Consider the following 18,103-nt stretch of genomic DNA (forward strand, 5'->3'; position numbering starts at 1 on the left):
TATTCATTTGGGTATCACTCTGTCAGCCAAGAATCATAAACATATTAAAAGTATTCATAGTGGTGCAGATTCAATAAAGCCTACACAGTCTGCTAAGATCTTGTATATGTCGTGGAGGATTGTATTCAGTAAGAGGCTATACAACCTGCATAGAGCCATACAAACAAGGTAAACATTGTGGCATGCTAATTACAGCATAGGCAGCTGAATGTATGCTAATCAGCTAATCCAAGATGGAGGAGCTATTCAACAAGCTATAAAGCAATTGTGTAGGCTTAGTGCAGGTTTTGCCTGTACTTCCAAAACCTATTGGAATGCAGCCACGGTAACTACTCTACAAGGAAAGAATGTTAGGGACTGCTGTTTCTGTTATTCATGTGTATGTGCAACAGGCCTGAGTCTATGCTGTTGCTGCTAATAGACCTTGACCAAGAAGGAGAAGTGTGTTTATACCCCCATTTAATTATGGCCTGCATGAAGTAGAAATTGTAGAGCACTACAGAATGGATAAAGACACACTACAGGTACTCTGCAACCTCTGCTGTCCTCAACTGAGAGCAAGGGCAAACCGAGGGGAACCAATACTACTGGAGACTAAAGTATGTGTAGCACTTAGAATATTAGCTACAGGAACGTTCCAGAGACTAACAGAGGATATACTGCTGGTCCCACAGGAATCAGCATCGAGGATACTACATCAGTTCCTGACTCTTATTCTACAATATGCCAGTGACTACATATATTTTCCCCGTACACCTCAGGACAGAGCCACGACCATGCAAGAATTCTACACTGTAGCATACTATCCTGAAGTTTTGGGTGACATAACCTGCATGCACACTGAGATCAAAGCACCACCCAGGGAAGAGGGAAGGGTTTACATAAACAGAAAGGGCTTCTACTCCATTATCTTCCAGGTTGTGTGTAATTGTAATTCTAAGGGAACTATACTGAAACTGTGTGCTGCCAACCCAGGCAGTTATCACGATTCACATATTTGGCACAACTCTCAACTCTATCAGATATTTTCTAGGGTGGATATCCCACAGGGTCATTTAATGGTGGATGCACGTTGTGCACTTGAACCATGGCTGATGATGCCCATCAGAAATGCACACACACTAACTGAAGAATGCTATAATGAGGCACATGTTCAAACAAGGAATATCATAGAATGTGTGTTTGGGCTGCTGAAATCACGGTTCATGTGCCTAGATACATCCAGGGAGTACTGCAGTACAATCCCCGTACTTATGCTGAAATTTCACTGTCTGTGCCATCCTTCACAAACTTATTCTGAGAAAACAGCTTCAGCAGGAACACCAAAGGGAAGGGTCAAACATCCCACCACCACTGGCAAGTTCACCACAGCCTCATGCAGATGAAGAGTCAGAGAAATATGCTCTTGCCCTGGCCAGGAGGCAATGGATTGCACACACGCTCACTGCCTAAGGGGGGTAAAACCTTCATCCTATACACATATATACAATAAAATTGATGCCAGACAGCACTCACAGCCTTTACTTATCCATGTAAGGGCTGTGTACTGATAACTTCACACAGACCCAGCCCCAAATTAAAACACTTGTAATTATTGGACTTCCAAGATAAGTGTTAAACTTGGAATAGGAAAATAAATAGTTAAGAACATAAATGAATGGCATATCCTTGCATACGGTTACTTGCTAATGTAACTAAGTAGAAAGTGGGTGATTTTTACAGTAATGACATCAATATGTGAAAGCACTGGCAGGTCAGTAGATGTGTTTTCTGTCAAGTAATAGATCTCATGCATCAAATATGCAAACATTACAAAAACCTGTAAGAAAGCAGTGCAATTTTCAAAGAGTATTATAAACACATATATACCAAGCACTCAGTCAGCTATGCACTCTGGGCATCAGACAAAAGACTGAGTCCAAAAGATAGAAAATCAAGGATATGGCACAGTTATCCTAATTTGCACATGGCATTGTTTGGAGGGGCAGGAGGCCAAGGTTGACACTAAAGGTGGTGAGTTCATGTAAGTATGAAAGACAGGCAGGCAGGCAGAAATGTTGATAATGTATCGAATGGCCACTGAGAGCGAATGAGCTGTAAGCCTCATAACTGAACCATGTAACTCTTACATTTGTGTGTATGTATGGACACTCAAGGTGAAATGTGTGTGTGAGTGTCTGCAAGAACACAGCCAAGTTCTGTGCTAGCTCTACATCCTGACCTGTAGAACAGGTGTGAGTCATGCATGGTAGAGATAAGTGTTCATCTTTGTTGTCCCCGACTGTGAGAACTGGCTGTGCCTGGGATTTGCACTGACATGTCCACACCCATGGTCAGATATGCTGCTGCAATCTGAATATGACTAATGTCTGCTGGACAAGCTGTCCTCACAAGGACATCCAGAAGCATGACCCCATAGCCTACCACATCTGGGTGTAGACACCATAATCACTGATGGTGGATTAGAATTTGTGCCACTACAGGAGTGTGATTGGGCATGACCATGTTGGTTAACATCAAATGATGATGCTGACTTACATCCACATGAATGCCATTCCCCTCCCAGCAGATGTTTCATCACAGACACTGCCTGGCCCATCGTGTCATTCATCCGATCAATTGAATCAGTAACATGGCGGAGGCAGTCATGCATTTCAGCCTGTGCCACATCTAAAACCCTAAGCATGTCCTCAAAGACCCAATAGGAATGTGCCTGCACCTCCATGATGGCCCTAAATATCCTTTGATTGACACGTAAGGACACACCAGGATCAGGTGGATACTTTCCAGTGATTGGTAATCACTAAGACGTCCAGGAAATGCTCCTTCTCGCACAGTGAGCAAAACAGAAGCAATAATCTCAAGCCAGATCCTGAGAAACAGTTCCCTCTCACTCCAGTGATTGATAGTCTAGTACCAGAGGGTAGAGATTTTAAAAGTAAGATGGGAAAAGGGATTAATACACAGAATATTGCAATACATACTGAGTGAGATGGGTGGCATACAACAGTGACTAACTCAAGCTACATATATCTGTTTAAGGGTAGGGCCTTCCCAGTTTGATTTGTCAGTGCCCAGTAAAATTAACAGAGTGGATGAAACTGAAAGGAGTTTTCAAGGCCAAACACAGTGTACACATGAACTCCTACTGACTGTTATACATGTGATTTATCTGACTTTAACACTTAGTTTACCTCTCAACTGTACAGATTTTCGCAGAATGTCCAGATTTTTGACTCATATTTTGGTCTGTTCCTCATAAAATCTGTGTTTTTCTGACAAATTACTGGGATGATCTGAGGACTGAAGTCACTAAATAATGATATACATTTGAGTTTCAGACTTCAAATCCTTCAGAAAATGTATGTTAAAACAAGTCCTTTTACTCTACCAACTTTCTAAGCTTATAAGAGTAATATTTAAAATGTGTCCCTATTTTTGGGCCTTTGTCCCCCCATTTTGTCAGTCTTTGTCCAGATTTCTTGCACTGAGAGGTTGATAGGTATCAAACTTTATCATGTGTGAATGGTATGAGTATAACCCTTGTTTATCAGTACTTACTTAGAGCCAGAATTATTGTTGCCCATTTTTACATTTACTCAACCCTGTTGCTAACTGTGCTGTTGTAACTATAGATAAAATAATATGTTTTAAATTAGCCCATCTATCTAACTGCAACAGCCTCTGGTCTTGATTTATTGTTAACTTATGCTGTGTTCCCGTATTCATAAAGGGATATATCCTTACATGTTCTTTATCTTCTCCCTCCCCACTCTAGTAATAACAAGAAGACACCCCGGCTATCTGCTTTTTCAGAATAATGATGAACTTATAATATATGTGGCTAATAATGGGAACTGGTGCGTCCTGTTGTTTGTATGGGTTTTTGGGAAACTATAAGAGTGAATGAAAGTAGAAAGATACAGCCAATTAAATGTATTTTATACTTCAACCTTTCAGTTATGAATGGATTCTTAGCTCTTAGGCATAATTATGAAGAAACTCAGTTTTGCCATTAGCTAACTTGCAGAGTATCAGTAAAAATGGAAGACATACTAGCACCCCATGGATGATGCATGCTCAAAATTATATATGCCTTAAAAGGCTGCAATTACAAGTATTCAGGAAAATTAACGTATTATGCAGTTATGTTTTAAAACATCTGAGGGAAGGGGGGACACCAGTGTTTATGCATTGCAAAGGCAGACTTACTGTTTGTATCTTGCTAGCATTATATAAATAGGGGCTGTTAAGAGCCTGTGAACTCCTACTGCAGTTGATTAAAATGGAAAGGAAAAATACATGCAATCATTGGGTTGCTTGTGAAGAGTTCATGTTAAGGTTCACACCTTATTACTTGAAACAGCTTCCATTGTATTTTGTATTTTCTTTCTCACTGCTGTTTTTGATTGCTTGAAAGCTCCTAAACCTCCACAGAAGGAAATGTATACTTATCAGCCTGGGGCCAGTAGCATCTGAACAACATTATATTGGTTGATACATTTTGTCATTAAATTCAAACAAAGGTTTAGCAAACATTTTATGGCCTTAGGACAGGATGTTTTTTTTTTGAGGATTTAGTGATTTAACTGGTATGTTATACGTAAGAATTTTTCTTCTTTTGTCTTCTTGCAGGTGACTCTTTAAAACTTGCTATGTCTGTTTACAAGATTGTCCTGGTGGTAGTAACTTCTAATTGATGAAAGCTTAGCACCTGCATATGATTCTTACCCCATAGGAATATCAAATGTTTAGTTCTTGCCTTGCCACTTAAAAAGAGTTTGGCTAAAAAATGCAGCTGGTTTGAAATCTCTAGCTTTTTAGGACTTGCAAATTGGTAGTAAATCTTTATGCATCTGTCTGGTAAATAAGGAATTGTAGCTCTGAGCCGATCAGACATGCACTCTTGCAGATATAGCTTTTTTCAGCAATATGCAGTGACTTTGGAGGACCTTATCTTTTACTACATAATTCATAATTTGACAAAATCATGTCCTAAGGCAATTCTTTTGATCTTTCAGCTCTTGAGAAGTTATTCAGATTGCGCTCTAGATTTTTCTCTGTATTGTCACTTTTACACTAAGAAACAAGATTTTTTCATCAATTTCCTTTTTTTGCAGGACAAACTGCATCAAGCATAACAGTAAGGAAGTAAACACTACTATTAGGGCCAATACAACTCATGAACTTAAAGAACCTTCAAAGCCAAGGAAAGTTATAATTAATTATTTAATTACATTAAGAAATTAAGAAATAACACTTGGCAGTGTTCAAAACTCATCCAAGATTGCACCATCCTCTCAGCCCCAGTATACATAGCAAATATACTAAAAGACACATTTAGTGCAAACTTCACCCCTAAACAATTTATTTTAATTCCACAAATTCCTAAATCTCTTACACCTCATAATGTCACAAAGGAATATTGGCTGAAACTGCTTTATATCAACAAAAATACTACTTCCATATGTCAGTATAATTACCATGGGTGCTTAATAAACAGTGAAATGCATGCCCTTGTGGGACCCCTCCTTAATTTATTTATTGACACGTAAAGACACACCAGGATCAGGTGGATACTTTCCAGTGATTGGTAATCACTAAGAAAATCCAGGAAATAATGTCCCTGTGCTCCTTCTCTCACAGTGAGCAAAACAGAAGCAATAATCTCAAGCCAGATCCTGAGAAACAGTTCCCTCTCACTCCAGTGATTGATAGTCTAGTACCAGAGGGTAGAGATTTTAAAAGTAAGATGGGAAAATGGATTAATACACAGAATACTGCAATGCATACTGAGTGAGATGGGTGGTATACAACATTGGCTAACTCAAGCTACGTATATCTGTTTAAGGGTAGGGCCTTCCCAGTTTGATCTGTCAGTGTCCAATAAAATGAACAGAGTGGATGAAACCAAAAGGAGTTTTCAAGGCCAAACACAGTGTACACAATAACTCCTATTGACTGCTGTACATGTGATTTATCTAACTTCAACACTCATGTTTAGACTGAATTAGACTCCTCAAACTTTATCATGTGTGAATGGTATGAGTATAACCCTTGTTTATCACTACTTACTTAGAACCAGAATTATTGTTGCCTATTTTTACATTTACTCAACCCTGTTGCTAACTGTGCTGTTGTAACTATAGATATGTTTTAAATTAGCCCATCTATCTAACTGCAACAGCCTCTGGTCTTGATTTATTGTTAACTTATGCTGTGTTCCCATATTCATAAAGGGATATATCCTTACATGTTCTATATCTTCTCCCTCCCCACTCTAGTAATAGCAAGAAGACACCCCGGCTATCTGCTTTTTCAGAATAATGATGAACTTATAATATCTGTGGCTAATAATGGGAACTGGTGTGTCCTGTTGTTTGTATGGGTTTTTGGGAAACTATAAGAGTGAATGAAAGTAGAAAGATACAGCCAATTAAATGTATTTTATACTTCAACCTTTCAGTTATGAATGGATTCTTAGCTCTTAGGCATCATTATGAAGAAACTCAGTTTAGCCATTAGCTAACTTGCAGAGTATCAGTAAAAATGGAAGACATACTAGCACCCCATGGATGATGCATGCTCAAAATTATATATGCCTTAAAAGGCTGTAGTTACGAGTATTCAGGAAAATTAAAGTATTATGCAGTTATGTTTTAAAACATCTGAGGGAAGGGGGGACACCAGTGTTTATGCATTGCAAAGGCAGACTTACTGTTTGTATCTTGTAAATAGGGGCTGATACGAGCCTGTGAACTCCTACTGCAGTTGATTAAAATGGAAAGGAAAAATACACACAGTCACTGGGTTGCTTGTTAAGAGTTCATGTTAAGGTTCACACCTTATTACTTTAAACATCTTCCACTGTATTTTGTATTCTCTCTCTCACTGCTGTTTTTGATTGCTTGAAAGCTCCTAAACCTCCACAGAAGGAAAAGTATACTTATCAGCCTGGGGCCTGTAGCATCTGAACTACATTATATTGGTTGACACATTTTGTCATTAAATTTCAAACAAAGGTTTAGCAACCATTTTATGGCCTTAGGACAGGATGTCTTTTTTTTTTGAGGATTTAGTTATTTAATTGGTATGTTATACGTAAGAATTTTTCTTTTGTCTTCTTGCAGGTGACTCTTTAAAACTTGTTATATCTGTTTACAAGAAGAAACTGCTTTATAACAACAAAAATGCTACTTCCGTATGGCAGTACAATTTACACGGATGCTTAATAAACAGTGAAATGCATGCCCTTGTGGGACCCCTCCTTAAATTATTTAACCTGCACTTAGCTACTGGATTTGTTCTCAAAGTATGGCAAACTGCAGTGGTGATGCCCCTTCCCAGGAAACTAGAGATCCATTAGCTTGATTAGTCTAACTTATGATGCCTTGAAATATATCACATCTGACTTCATAAACTATATCAGCAATCCTTCTCAGGGAAGAGTTACATCCTTTTGGCTTTCTCAAAGAAATTTCCTGCTTACTCAATTGTCTTAACATCTTTGAGAATGTCACACTGGCTATAGACAGCAGTCGTTCGGTTCACACAACTTATTTGGATCTGACCAAAACATTCACCACTGTCACCATGCTGCGTCATTATTAATGTTAGAGCATTAAAAGTAGTTCCATGCATGTTATCTTGGATAGCCACAGTTAATGTAGGAAGCACCTCTTTGGAAAATATGAATTTAGCTAGTGGTGTTTTCCATGTCTCAGTACTGGGACCTCTCCTTTTCAGCTTCTGCTTCTGTAATTTGGAAACCAGGAATCAGAACATTTAGTTAACTAAGTCCCACACCAGGTAGATTGATTTCTGAAGCTGCGGTACAGCATAAGAGAGTGCTGCTCTCCCGAGTGTGTCATCCTTCAGATGAGACATTAACCTGAGGTTCCATCTGCTTCAGTAGATGGTAACTGAGCTGGATATAAAAATCTCACAGTAACTATTGACAAGAGTAGGGGTTCTTTATTTAAATAATACGTATTTACATTTCATATCATTTTACATTATGAGACCTCCACTATACTTTCCATAGCCAAAATCTTATTTTTAACCTCTTTGCTAAATCCCATTTTCATTAAACATAATTCCCTTCACTCTTTGATTCCATATCAGCCATATTATACAAAACATCATTTTATTAGTCCTATTAATATAACTTTGTTCTATCCTTATATCTATATTCACTCATATCCATATTAAGATTATTTACACCTGTATAACCTTCTAAACATTTCAAGTCCATTATCTTTTCCTTAATGATTTAACCCTTTTACAACCTAGACAAATATGTTCACTGTTTCAAAGTCGCTACAATATAGGCAATTTCTATTACTTTTATTTTTGTAAACCATATTCACTTTTACTGGTTGTTTCTGTATCATTAATCTCCATAAAGAATCCTGATACACCCACATATTTTTACATATTTCCTTTCTTCTTTAACTGCAATGCTTTTTTCTTTACATATTTCTTTCCATGGATTTATACAAAAATATGTATCCATAATGTTATAGTGCCATAGCCTTCTCTCATTTTCAATCTCATTTTATTTTCCAAAGTAAAATTTTATCTTGATAATTATTTATTTCATCATTACCACATAATCTCCTTCTTTTAATATGCAAAAATATCATCCATTCTGTTTTGTATTTAAATTTTAAAATTCTTGTCAATAATTATCATTTCCTTTAAACGTTTTAATACTTTATTCAAGTGTAAAGACACTGCATACACTATTAGATTTATCAAACCACCCTCTTCCCTTTTTACATACAAAATTCCCCTTTTTACTGAGTTTAATCTTGAGCCCTAAATAAATATGAAGATAATATTATAAATTTATTTTTCAAATATTAATGAGATACTAAACACACTTGTTAAATATGTAGTCCTAAAAAGTAAGATCTAATTAATCAAATATATTTTTCATCTAAAATATAATCTAAAAGACTTCCAAAACATACACATATTTTTCATAGCCTCCAAAGTTTGTTCCCATATTACTCTTGTGTTTTCTTATTTTTTGAAACTTAATCCAAGCATAGCTACACTTATTATATTAAATGTAATACCGTCTAACATACCTTCATAAGACTTTCCTCTTTATTTATAGAAAGCTATCTGTTGTATAAAATCCTGAAAATAAGTTACCACATTAATCATTCTTTTACCATTTTTTGCAACAAGAACAATATCATCAGCATATGTTAACATATTCAGGTATATTTACTCCTTCATTTGATCTGCATCTCATATTCCTCATTTTTCTATTAACACATGTAGAGATCATATTCATCCCTAACACAAACATAATTCTACTCAATGGGCAGCCTTGCCATATGTCATTTTCAAGTGATTTATTTTTACTAAACCAACCATTTACTAACACCTTAACTATATTAAAGTTATAAGCCATAATACATTTTTATCTTATTACTTATATTATATCAAATATTATCCATAATGTACTATGTTTAACTGAATCAAAAGCTTTACTTAAATCACTTAATTTCACTTGAACATTCCTAAATAAAATGCTATCCACTAATTCTTTAATTACTAATAACAAATTTTGTACCTTTCTACCTTTTATACCATAAATATTCTCAGTTATAATCTTACCTAATTTCTCTTCCATTCTTTTTTGTAAGATGCTCATATAAAATCTTCTAATTCATGTTATTTAGAACTATAGATCTCCGATTCAGTATCTCATACCTGTTACTTTGTTCTATATAAATTTAATTATACCACTATTCAACTCTTTATATTGAATCCTTTACTTAGCCATTCATTTAATATCTTTAAAAAGCATTTGTATTAGTATTTTTTGTTGTTATTGTCATATTTTAAGTATTCTGTACTCTAATCCATCTGGACCTGCTGCTGATTGGAAATGTACCTTCTTCAAAATATTTTCCAATTCTTACACTTTAATTTTCTTTTTTTCTTTTTCTGTACAAATATCTACTTTCTTTTCCTTAATAGATTTCATTATTTGACCTCTAAACGTTACTCTAACATACTTTTCTAGTATTTCCTTAATCTTATTTTGAGTACTATGTAATGCACCTAAAATATCCTTCATTTATCTCATAATACTATCATTTTCCTTAACAAATTTACTTAGATGTGTTACAATTTCTTCTTTTTCCTTGTAAAAATATCTTTGCTTATACAGCAAATGATTAAATTTTCTCTTATTTAAATCATACAATCCCTGCTCTTTAATTAAAAAAAGCTTTCTTCATTTTTTTCCAAACTAACAAACATATGTAACTTTTCATATTCTATTTTCCCTCCTTCAGATACTGTTTTTTCAACTTATATAAAACTTTTTATATTTTTGTTTTAAAACACAGCCACCATTCTGGCTATTCTTTATAAAATACCCTCATTCCATATTATCCTGCTAAAAATTTAATACATCAATCTTTCCTTCATCAGTCTATTAAATCCATTAACTATTTTTATTCCCTTTCCTATTTTTATATTCCCATAATTGCCCTTTGAAGCAATTCAGATTGTCCTATGTTCCAAAAAAAACTGTCCCCAAACCCCATTCTTCTACAATTTGCAATCCTGATGTAATCAAAAAATAGTCTATTTCCATTTTATGTTCATCTTTATTATAAATCCAAGTTCTCTTATTCCAAATATGGAAATTTCCATATTTTATGATATCTAATAATTTCTTAATATCATACAGTTTTCTGCTGCCTTATATTACAATTAAAATATGCTTAAATAATTATATCCATATTTATTCCTACATACTGAATTATGTCTTTAAACATATCTTTTCTTTGTTTTTTTGTCATGTACACATAATTTGCTATAATTCTAAAGACCTTATTTCTCTATCTTACATTGATAACTGTTGTTTGACCTACTACAATGAAAGGAATACCAAACATTTCTACTGTATATTTATATGGAATAATTATTCATGAACACATCACTCTCTCCCTAGATTACATTTCCCCACCATACTTTGAGTTGTCTCTTTTCTTTTGTTAGAAATCTAGTATCTTCTAATATAATAATGTCACTTTCTTACTTTTTACACCATTCAAGAACACATATTCTTCTTATAAAACACTTTAAACTATTAATATTTAATGCAAGCACCTTACACAAGACATTGACTTTCTAATATCCCACTCATTATTTTCCATTCTTTTTTCTTTATGTCCTTCTGTAATCTTTCTCTCTCTCTCTCTCTCTCTCTCTCTCAAACTATCTTACCAATAGAATTTCTTTTTTGTTTAACTAAATTCCATTTCATGTCTTCACTATCACTTATTTTTTACTCTTCTTCATCACCTTTTTTAAAATTAAAACTTTCATTATTAATTTTCTGTGATTCTTTTTTATTATATTCTATTTCTGTATCCATTATTTTTTCTCTCTAAGTCTATGAGCTCAGTTTTGTGACTCAATTCTGTTTGTGTTTCTACCATCTTTGGTTCTATTTATGTTACTTTAAATTTATGTTCCATCACCAAATCTCTTGTTTTTTTTTTTTTTTTTTTTTTTTGTTGTTTTGTTTTTTTTTTACATTTATAACACTTTACCTCACAATTTCTTATATAGTACTCTGTCTTTCCACAAGCAAAGCAGTTTCTTTTTCATAATTGTTAATCAAATGATCAGCCTGATATTTCATCATATCTTTGTCCCCTTCCACATGTATAAAGCTTGGAATATGAATAATGTTATTTTCAACTTTCAAAACAGCATTACAGTCCCATGTACCTGTCCATAAACCAATGCCATCATAAACATTTGCAATATCTACTACATCATAAATTTAATAAATGTCTTTTCAGTGTTTTTTTCAAACTCAGTCCTGAATTGTATGTTAATTTTCTGCTTACTCTTTCTAATAAATGCTTTAAACACAAATGAGTTCCAAGGAGCACTGTTTTTCTTTTTCTCATACTCCTCCAAAAACTTTTCATCATTTGACGAGTTTTAAAAATAATATCACAATATGTGTCTTTACTTATATGCTTTGACTCCTAAAGGTGTTATTATTTCATCCTATACTTATATCTGTTCAGTTCACCCTCTTCTTTTTTTTTTCTCAATTCATACCTTAAAAGTTTTTTTTTTTTATTCCGGCATTTACTGCTTTTTTTCTCCTGCTTTTTCCACTCTGACCTTTACCATCTTGCCATATGATTCTCTTTCTTCCACTTGTTGAACATCCTTCCCCTATATCTTCTCCAATAAATCTCCCCACAAAATATTGGTAGCACTCTCTGGATCACTTGCATTAACTAAATCCATAAACAAATCATCCCACATTCCCTCCTGATTAGAAGGTTGTAACAACACCTTCCTGTGTTGACTCTTCGTCTCTGGAAAGATTTTGTTTAAACAAGTCCTCTGAATCCATCCCTGTAGTTGCATACTTTTCTTTCTCATTAACTCATTAACTTTGCTCTTATAAAGTTTGGACTCTTTTTCAACCTTGCTGTACTTAAAATCACCTTCCACAAAAGGCTCTATTGCCTTTGTTTTACTGCTTTGCTCCTCTGACATCTGATGACCATCTTTTTCACCATTCACTTCCTTACCTTCTGCCACTTCATGACTTTTTTCTACATCAATACCTTTATTACTAATTTCAACACACTCCATTATTTCTATCAGCTTTTCATATGTGCAAACACATATTCATTGTTTCCTATAAAATCATGCTAAATTTTCATCCCTATTAGACCCCACTCTTTTTCCATAACCACCATTTGATTTTACTTAATATTGTTGCTAAAATCCATTTACCATTAACATAATTTCATTTATTCTTTCATTCTATATAACTCATATAACACAAAATACCTTTATATCTATTGTTTTAACATGTTTTTAATTCTATTCTTATAATATCCATATTTAATCATATCCACATTTATTTTATCCGCTTCTTTTATATATTCAAAAAATCTTCTTCACATTGTTTTCTCCATAACATTTTTACTCTTTTACATTTCAAAAATACATGTTCTGTAGTTCTTCTTCTTGACAGTGTAAACATTTTCTATCACTTTTCTTTTTATATGGCATATTTCCTTTTACTTGCATTTTATCTATTACCAGTTTCCAAAAAAAAAAAATCTTGAAATTCTACTTTCTGATTACACCATTTGCTTCTTAATTTTATGGCCTTAATTTTTTCATCTGTTAGATTTCTCATGGTTTTATATAGTAATGTTTTATCATTGCATTCTCATACCATACTTTTCTAACTTTTTATGTATCATCAGTTTTTATTTTCCACAAAAATATTTTTTTCTTGGTAACATTTTGTTTCTTCATTTATACACTCTTTTTCTCTTTTTCTCTTTTACTCTTTTTATCATACCCCACAATGTATCATACTTACACTTATGCAGTTTTACTATTAATCTGTCATCTTTTTTATCTATCCATTTTAACACATTGTGCAAATTTAATGAAGCAGCATATACAAATGGATTAATTAACACAGAACCTCCTTCTTCTTTATTTACACGTGAAACTCAACTCCTCTTTCTACCGGGTTTAGTCTAGAACCCCATATAAATAAAAAACTTATTTGCAATAATTCCTTTTCAAATACTGTTGACAACATATATACACTTGCTAAGTATGCTATTTTCCCATCAGTACTGAATTCATGAAATAAGCACTTTTCTGAATGATAATTTATACATTCTCCAAAAAAGACAGGTTTGCTTTATTTCTTCTATTGCTTTCCCCATTGAATTCTACTTATCATGTTATTCCCAGATGTTATACCGCACAGAGAAATTTTATTCATTGTAAAATATATACCGCGATCTTTACTATATCCTTAAACATTTACTTTTCTTTTTATATAAAGCCATCTCCAGCATCTCTAAACACTCATTTATACAAATTACTGCTTCTTTTATCCAATTTTTGTTTTGTTTTTTTCAGTTATTGTAATATCATCTGCATATGTTAACATGACTGGAATTCTTAACCTTCAGGTGTTATATACCTCACCTCCTTCATTTTGTAATTTATTTCACATATTATTACATTCATAACCAATGCAAAGAGTATACAACTCACTGGACATTCCTGTCTTACATCACTCTTCATATGTAGATAACTCTTGGCTTAACCAAACCTTTACAAGCATTTTACTTTATTATTACTATATGCTGGCACACATAATTTCCTAATTTTCTTACTTATAATATATTCTTTCATTAATACCCATAAGAGTTCATATCCAATTGTGTCAAATGTCTTATTAAGGTCTCCTATCATGATTTTCACTTTTTTCTGTTCATAATATCATCCACAATTTCTCTAACTATGATTAATACATTTTTACACTTCTTCCACTTTATACTATATATGCTATTTTCCATAATATTTCCCATTTTAGTTTCATATCTCTTTTGATAAGGTTTATGGATGTGTTGAGAGAGGACATGCAGGTGGTTGGTGTGACAGAGCAAGATGCAGAGGACAGGAAGAAATGGAAACAGTTGATCTGCTGTGGCGACCCCTAATGGGAGCAGCCAAAAGAAGAAGAACTTTCATATCTCTTTTGTATTATTTTTATTAAGATCTTATAGTCATTATTATTCAATACTATTGGTCTCCATTTTTAATGCTCATTTATCTTCCTTTTTCCATATGAATTTAAGCATTATACTACATAATTCTTTATACATATAGCCTTCATTTAACCATTCATTCAAAATCTTTATTATTATTATTTTTTTTTTGCCAATCCCTTAAATTTTTATACACGTCATACCCTATTTCCAGCTGGGCCTACAACCAAATCTATATTTACTTGTCCTAATACTTTATCTAGATCATTTAAAGAGATCTCCTTTTTCAACTCTTTATTCTCTTTTTCTGTTAACTTTTTTTTACTTTCTACATGTTTTCACTATCTTTTTTCTTTAAACGTTTCTTGTACATATTGTACTACACTATTCATAATCTAATTCTAAGTTCTTTCTAGTTTTCTCTTTACATTTTTATTTCTCTCATTACACTATGTTCATTTACTAATTTGCTTAGGTAACTCAATATTTCTTATCTTTTTCCTTGTAAAAATATATTTCTTTGTATAATAATGCTTGTATTTTTTCTTGATTTCTTTCATACAATTATTTTTCTTTGTCAAAGTACTTTCTATCATTATGTTCTAAATCTTCCAATGTATCATTGTATGTTTTGTTATATTTTTCTTTCACTACGTTTCTCACATCATATTGCCATAGCAAAAACTGTTTTTATATTTTTCCTTAAATATCCCACCATTCATACCAATTTTTATCAAATGTTCTCATAGTAATATAATCTTTCTATAATTTTATTACTAATGCCTTTCCTTCTTCATTCCATGCTTTCTCGTTTATCCCTTTTCATTCTTTGCCTGTTTGTATATATTCCTTGTTTACTATTATCTCTAGCATATTCTAAGATTATCAGAATATCCTGTTTCAACTACTTCTGCTTCTCCTATAACTAAACCTTGTGATACTATAAAATAATTTATTTCAGTTCTATACATATCCCTTTTGTAAGTCCATGAATTTTTGCTCCAGATTTTTAACTTACTGCATCTTATAACTTCTAACATTTTTCTTATATCATTTTCCTTCTTTTTACACTTGCCTCTTAAATCACAATTAAGGTCTCTTGTTATTATAATATTCATAAATATTACTACATAGTCTAAAGTCTGATGAACTATGCTTACCCTTTATTTACAGTTAGTATAAGCATACAATGTTATAATTCTGTAACTTTGTTCTTTTTATTTTAAATTTACAATGGTTAATCTTTCCATTTTTGCTAAAGTTACATCTAATATCTTTACTGTTTTTTTACAGAATACAGCTATTCCAGAACATCGTTCATTTGACTAATTCCACATAATCTTTCCTCCCCATAGTTTCTCTAATTGCAATTTTTCTTCATTTGTTAAAAATCTTGTGTCTTCTAATATAATTGCATCTACATCGCATGTACTACACCACCCCAAAATTTCTTCTTTTCTTACTATATTCTTAATACTATTCACAATTACAGAAAGCACCATAGATTTTCATTTTCCCTTTTCCTGAGATTCATGGTTTCATAAATTCATAATTAATTACTGGGCTAGCTTTCTTAATAGGCCAGTCTAAGCCTAACCAATTTTCTTCCCAAAGGAGAGAATCAAACACTGTAATTTATATCTGGGAGTAAACCACCTTAACCATTATACCAAGCCCCAATCTTTAGCATTATATATTATTTTTCATACACTGCCTTTTTTTTTGTAGTTATCCATTTAAATTTTTTTTCCCTTTTACCAATAGAATTCTTTTTTCCTTTTACTACCTCCCAATTTATGTCTTCTTCATCACTTATTTCAGAACCTTCTATGTCCTCTTAATTTTTTTTTCTCATCCAATTTTTCTTCTATTTCTACTACTTCTAAAATTTCTTCTATTTGTTGATTTACTTTCTTTCTTTTTCTTTCTTTCTTTCTTTCTTTCTTTCTTTCTTTCTTTCTTTCTTTTATTTTACATTTGTTTACCAGGAAAGTCCGACTGGGTTCATAGCAATTTTTCAGCAGAAGCCCATGGAGAAAAGCTCTACATACAGAGAAAGATGTATATTTCACTTAAACATGACATGGTATGATTACAGTTGTTTATATATGTATTAAGTTATACAGATAATTAAAATAAGGTAACAAAGTTGAGTGATCTGTAAAACAGTACAGAGAAAAAGCAGTTATAAATCAAAGGTACACATCCAGAATAAGAGCTAAAAGTCATTTCTACAGTTAGGTATACAAAGTTTTTCTGTTTGTTTGTTTTTTCTTGACATAGTATTGTATATTTTATTAGACTTGCCTGGGTTGTTACATGAACAAAGACAGAAGTTAGGTAGGTTATTTTAAGTATTTTTTTAAATGAGTTGTGTACATTGTAGATCTAATAGAGTCTAGGAGAGTGTTCCAGAGTTTTTCTATGTGGCTAGAGTAAAGTGTTTCACCTGCAGTATTTGTAGCCCTGATTACTTTTAAGAAGAACTTGTTGGTGGAGTGAAGTATACAGTTATTGGAATAAGGAACTATTATATTCTGGATAAATGGTGTTTTTTCAGGTTGATGAAGTATTTTGTGTAACATTGTTAGTTGATTATAGGACATTATGTGAGGTAATTCTAACCAGGAAAGTCATTTTAGATCTAGGCGATGGTGTGATCTGTGGGGTGAGTCTGTGGCAAACTTTGCAATCTTGTTATAGCATACTTCTAATTTTTCAAGGTCTGATTTCTTGAGGTTAATAAGTAATGGAGAGGCATAAAGGAGTGAAGATAGGAGGTGGGTTCTGGCAACAGCTATCTTTGTACTACTGGCTAGGATTTTTTTTGTTTCTATATAGGATACCCAATTTTGTTGTGTACCTTCTTGATTGTTTGTGATATGTGTAGGCTGAATCTCATGTTATTGTAAATTACTGCTCCTAATAACTTTGTTTGGATTTCTGGTAATAGAATTGGGTTGTCTCTGGCTGTGATGGAAAAAGTGGGGGGGGGGGTCTGGTGTTCTGGAGTGGTGGAGGATCATAAGCTTAGCTTTGCTAGGGTTAAGAATGAACTGAGAGTTTGAGAGCCAAGATTCAATTGCAGTGAAGGATTTTTGTATACTATCTTGCAGTTGTAGGGTAGAGGCAGTGCATATGAGGGTGGAGTCACCTGCATATTGGATTGTAGCGACTTGTGATGTGACTCAGCTAAGATTATTGCTAAACATATTAAAAAGCAGGGAGCCGAATATGGATCCTTGGGGGACTCCTAATGTGACAAAGAGTAGGAGGGGAGAGGTCTTGTGATCATTTCAGCACGTGTTGTTGCCAGGTGATAGCAGAGGAGCTAAGATTTAGGTTGTTAAGGGCAGTAAGTAGCTTGGGATGTGATACAGTGTCAAAGGCTTTGGACATATCAACAAAGACTGATAAGACTATTTTACCTTCACTTTTGTGTTGATTAATGGTGTTAGAAAAACTCAGTAGGGAAGTAGTGGTGCTATGATGTGGCCTACTTCTGT

Source organism: Protopterus annectens, chromosome 1.part1 (assembly GCF_019279795.1).
Source record: "Protopterus annectens isolate FY-2018-M chromosome 1.part1, PAN1.0, whole genome shotgun sequence".
Classification (NCBI taxonomy): Eukaryota; Metazoa; Chordata; order Ceratodontiformes; family Protopteridae; genus Protopterus; species Protopterus annectens.